This window comes from Cannabis sativa, chromosome 1 (assembly GCF_029168945.1).
Source record: "Cannabis sativa cultivar Pink pepper isolate KNU-18-1 chromosome 1, ASM2916894v1, whole genome shotgun sequence".
In the NCBI taxonomy this organism is placed as follows: Eukaryota; Viridiplantae; Streptophyta; class Magnoliopsida; order Rosales; family Cannabaceae; genus Cannabis; species Cannabis sativa.
The window spans coordinates 7,079,183-7,085,182 of NC_083601.1; positions in this window are offsets into that span (position 1 = coordinate 7,079,183).

Consider the following 6,000-nt stretch of genomic DNA (forward strand, 5'->3'; position numbering starts at 1 on the left):
TTTTAATATTATCACGGTTTTTAATAATTAATTAATCTATTAGTATTAAACTAGTTTATAAAATCACACATGTGGCATCCCTATAGATTAGGGCATTACAACGCGAATGGGCTTTCTTATAAGATACCTTATATCTTTCAGTGCGCTCCTTTTCTGCCTTGGTAGAAGTTTTGTAGCTAGACACAATATCATTAAGAGAAGCTTCGACCCTCTATTTGATCATAGCCTCAGCACGAGACTTGGCATCGTTCAAAGCTTTGATAGTTTCTTCTTTGTGTTGCACAACTTGGTCACATTCAACCTTTAAGGTTTCAATCTCATATGACAGCTTGTTAACCAAGGAAGAGCATCTTTCTGCCATCAAACTCAAAATAAGATGTATGAGATTAGATATATTTCAAAAATGAAAATATATATATATAATCTAATCAGATGTTAATGAGCTTATAGCAGCAGCTTGGTTCGTAATGGATCTCCACTTGCCATTATGGCAAACTTATCAGAACTTAGTATGCTACATGTAATAGCATTTAGATCCAATAAGCCTGCTATAAAAGGAGAAAGATCTAAGCCTACTTTAGACTGGAGCCTCTTAGCAATTGAATATATCAGGAAGTGGCTCATTGAACTTTGTAGCATTGGCAAATTCAGTGCCCCGCCTAGTTAAGAGCAAGGTTCCCTTTTTCCTCATTTTTTCATTTTCTGAGTTGATTCTTGAGCGGAGAACTTTGTTAACAACCTCGACTTGAGCACGAACCTCCTCTGAGAATGAAGAAGGACAAACTGGAAAGGAAATATTGCAAGGAAGAAGTGGAGGCAAACTTGTCTTGTCTCTGAGTAGTTGGATAGAAGAATTTGGAACTGTTGGAGCTAATGGAGGCTGAGTGGTGACGATCTCTTTACTATAACATATGGTCCACCTAATCAACTTTTTACTACCAAGAGCATTTGAACCCCTTCGGTCATGAGCCTTTAAGCTTTGCCTCCTAGAAGCACCCACAAGATCAGAGCTTCTCTCTGTAGAGTTTCTCTCTCTAGAATTCGGAGCTTCTGACACTTAGTGTATTGTTGAAATTACCATCTTGTGAGAAATAAAAACTCAAAATAACGTAGTCCCATTACAATTGCTATATGTTGTCCTCAAAAGTGAGTGTTTTAATATTTATACTCGCAAGTGCACGAATCGTTTCAGAATATAATGTTCATGTAAGTGCAAGGTCGAACCCATGGGAGTTGACTAACATCAAAAGAAACTATTTCAAACAAAATAAGAATATTCTAACCTAGCTCCAAATATTTGATGGGATTGCAAAATAAAATAAAAGACAAGTAACTAAAATACTTAAGATTAAAGATGAGTGAGTATGAAAATAATTTTCAAATAAGATGTGTAAAATAAGATTATTAAGATATTAGAATCCACAAAATGCAAGTTCAATAATATTTATAAGTATATTGATTCCCAAGTTTTAGATATAGTTGAAATAAATCTCACCATATTTTCCAAAATATATTTTTCATTTAAGTACAAGTTATTTTAAAAAAGGTAGGATTTTTCTTCACTTATAAAATGTATAATTTCTAAGTATTAAATGTGTTACAATTTAATGAAACTACACAAAATCAAAGAAACTATGTTTAGGCAAAATATAACACTTATATTCTAAGAATTAGATGTAAACAATTTAATGAAAGACATTTAATCAAAGAGTATTATATTTTTGCATAATGAAGAACTAAGTAGAAATATGCTTTAACAATCAAAAATACATGATATTGAAGATGAAAAAAGACATATTTTTGATAGAAAAATCCATGAACTTTATAGCACAAATGAGAAACCAACATACAAACATAAACACTATCTAGTTACATTTTGCTTCATCATCATCTTAATAATCTTGAAAAAAGATTAGAAGCTCATAACCAGATAAAAATTACAAAAGATAAACATACTTGACATGCTCTTCAAAGTGTAAAAATGGTAGAAAGAAAATGGTAAAAATGAAGAGTGTGGAATGGAGAAGTGTTTTGGGTTGAAGAGGTGTTTAGGGGGTGAAGAGATGTGTTTGAAATGGTCTTCCAACACCATATTTATAGGCAAAATTTGAAGGAGTAAATTAATCAAAATAAAATAAATAAATTAATTAATTTAATTAGTGTTGGGAAGAGAAGGGATAAATAGAGTATGTGTAAGAGTATTGAAAAAAATAAATGTTTTGTAAGGATGTAAAAGTAGTGAAAGGATAGGGTAAAAATAAAATAGGAATGTTTATTTAGGTGAAATAAATTGGGAAGAGTAAATAGAGTATTTATGTGTAATATGTGGGAGAAAATGCAATTTTTGGTGTTTGTGAATATAATTTTCGGATAAAATAAATCATTTAACACTTTTTTTTTCTTCTACAGGTGCCACTTGGCGCGAGCTGGTTCGTTGTGGGGCTGGCAAGCTGGGGACGTGGCGCACGCTGGTAGGCTGGGCGCTGACGGCTGGGTCCCACGCGTGCAGGCTGGAGAGAAAAGGATTTCCAGGCGCCACTTGCTTTCTGGTCGGGTGTTCATCACGCGTGGTCCATGAGCCTTGGATCGATTAACAGACGGCTCAGATTGGTCAAGGAGCTGACCGAGAGTGGGATTTGCTTGAGGCCAGATCAGATTTTCTTTTGAAAATTCCACTTTTAACTCCATTTCTCCAATATTTCTTCAATTTAATCCCAATCTTTTTCTACCAAATATACCTAAAAATACATAAAATTAATTAGAAAATTAAAATAAAATTAAAAATAAATACCACATAAAATATTATAATAAAATAATTATAAAAACACACAAAAACATATAAAATTACAATAAAGCTAATAAATTCAAAAATAATTAAAAACTTACTAAATTAATTAAAAACTTAAGAACTAAACCAATTTTAGTTTAAAAAAATGTGAAAATAATTCTAATTCCTAGAGTTATCACTATATCGGGATGAACTACTAAAAATTTATTGTGTCTATCTTATAAATTCTCAACTACTTATTCTTTTAGCCAATCTAGCGAGTGGGTAAGTCTAGTCTAGATTTCTCAGTCAACAAAACTAATTTTAAAAGAATAAAACAAGAATCCAGGGCTAATATTATGATGTGGCAGGACATAAAGAGAAATACGTTATTTCATTAAAAAAGAGGAAAGCAGTGCATGAAGCTTAAAGATGGAAGAATAAAGCTCTAGATGAGGAAGATACAGAGAAGAGCTTGATTTAGAACAAAATAACATGATTAAGGAGTTCTGAAGGCAGGAAAAAGAGCGCGATGAATAGCATATGAGAATTAGTGCACGAGGACAGATCAGAACAGATAGAGAGAAGGAAGCAGACAATTTGTTGTGCCTATAAATCGAAGACCCCCTCATTCAAAAAACATATGGATTTGATCACATGAGACTAGCCGAAATTCTATCAAAATATACTCTTGAAATCACATTTGATCTCGGGAAGCAAGCGACCCAGACACGATTAAAAGAATTTAGAGAAAAATTTTATAAACTGATTGAGAATGAATTTCAATTAGACTGAACCTGGCATAAAGAATTCAAAGTTTAAATGACAATTTGTTGTTGAGCCAATTTTTGACATCAATAATAATGTATTTATATATATATAGTTTTCACCACCTATTATACCTATAAATAGATAATAATATTTATTAAATAAAATTAACATATGATTAATTATATATTATTTATGTAATTTTATATATTTACTTATATATATATACTATTTTTTATAAGGTTGTTGCTGATAAAGATTTTAAAATATTAGTATGTTATTTTTATTTTTGATTACAAAATAATATATTCTTTTATTATATTTTAAGATTTTTTATTATTTAAAATTTATATGGTAATTAATTTTTTAATAAAAATAATATAGTTAATAAAATTAGGTAAATATTTAGTTTACTTTATACATTGTCAAATTAAAATAAAAACTATTCGAATGCCCAAAATAGAAAAGAAAAAAAAATACTGTGATTATTCTCATTAGCTTCTATATTCTATCCTTTAAAATATATCACTAAAATCTTATTTTATCTCAAATTTTTATATTACATCATACAATTTTTTTTTATTTTTTCTCTACATTATTTAAATATTTTTTATTTATTTTATAAAATAAAATATAATGGTAGTACACTCAGATAATATATATAAAAAAGTTAAACAAATAATAATAATTTTTTTTAACTCAATGAGTAGTTTTCTTTATATTTAATTAACCACTATTTGAGAAAAGAAGAGGAAAAAAAAAGAACAAAAGAAAAAATTATTTGTGGGACCCTATCTTTGCTCTTTTGTATGTAGGACTTTGTTTGCATGTTTGAGATTCTGATTTGGTGGTTCATGGCTGTTATGGCTACTGAAGTTGAAGTGGATGATTTAGTGACCTTAACAAATAAATTTGCGGTTGAAAGTGAGGAAGACTGGGAAGTTAATGAGGAGGACGCAGTGAAGTTTAGTGAAAAAAAACTCTTATTGGGAAAGTGATTTCTCAACGGACTGTTAATGGGAATTTTTTTAAAACTATATTTGGTCGAATATGGAAGACAGTGGGCACCTGGAAAGTGAAGATTCTGGAGGTGCACAAGGATCATACTTTTGTCAAAATTTCCTTTAAAAATCGTGATAATATTCGTATGGTTCTAGATAAACAACCTTGGTTGTTTGGGAGAGGCCTTCTTGTGATGGAGGAGTGGCCTTTGTTTGATCAATGGGTAGATGCTAAGTTAGATATGGTTTGCTGCTGGGTGCGAATTCATGGGGTTCCACTGAAGTTGTGTACGCAGGCAAACATTGAAAGGGTTGCGAAATTCGGTGGGGAAGTTGAGGAAGTTTGTTGGAGTAACTCGCATCAAGTGTTGTTCAATGGATATGTCTATATGCGAATCGGCTTCCCGATTAACCGAGGAATCTTTGTTGGTCAGTTTGTGAAATTAGCAGGGGTGGATTACTGGGTTCACTTTAAATTTGAAAAGTTGTTCGTGCTTTGCTTCCATTGTGGATATTGGGGTCATGAGAAAAAAGATTGTGAAAAGGAAAAAATTATGAAAGAGGGTAAAGATAGGAGATGGGTACCAAGATATGGTGAATGGTTGAAGGAGGATAGCCCAATACCAAATTTTTTTGTTGGGCAGTCCGTAGTGTAGGTGTGGCGGGGGGATTACATCAAATAGGGGAACAGGGGATGGGTGAAGAATTAGCTCTGAAAGATGTTGTATAAGGAGTGGCGGGGGAACAGGTGGAAGGTGGCCGGAGTGATGGAATTTGGCGCGAGGTGGACGATAGGGGTGAGGCAGTTCGATATCGTGGGCATATGACTCAATTGCCTACAGTTACTAAAGATGGAAATGAGAATGTCAGGCCCAAGGACCATTTGGGGCAACAAGGAAATGGGCCAATTGTAATATTTGGAGAAAATGTTACTTGTGTTGATAATGGGCTTACGACTGAGAGAGTAAGTAAGCCTAAGTCTCATATGCAATATATTAGGCCTGGTTCATTGAACATGTAAACTGAGTCACGCGATAATATTGTAGAGGACTCAAGCTGCTTTTCTGTCAATGTGGAATATCAGAAAAGAAAAATTTCGTTTTAGGGGTTTAGTCTTTACTTCGAATGGAATAGAGGAGAATGATGGCAGATATGAAGGAGATGATGCGAATGAGGGTGAACAAAAAAAAAATGGAGGGAAAGACAGAAATGTGGAAGAGAAGGGGGAAACGAGTGCGTAGTAAGGGTAAACAAATTCAACTTTCTGGTAAGAATTGTCAAGGGGATGAAATTGCTGAGAAAGGACTGGGTATTGCAGGTTCGATGGGAAGATTGGCTAATAGTGGTCAAAAACGAAAAGCTTCCATTAAAAATTGGGCAAGGAATTTGGCTAATAGAGGAACTAAGAAGGTACAGGGAACCTCATTGAATAGTGCAACAATGGTAAGAAATTATTCGGGTTTG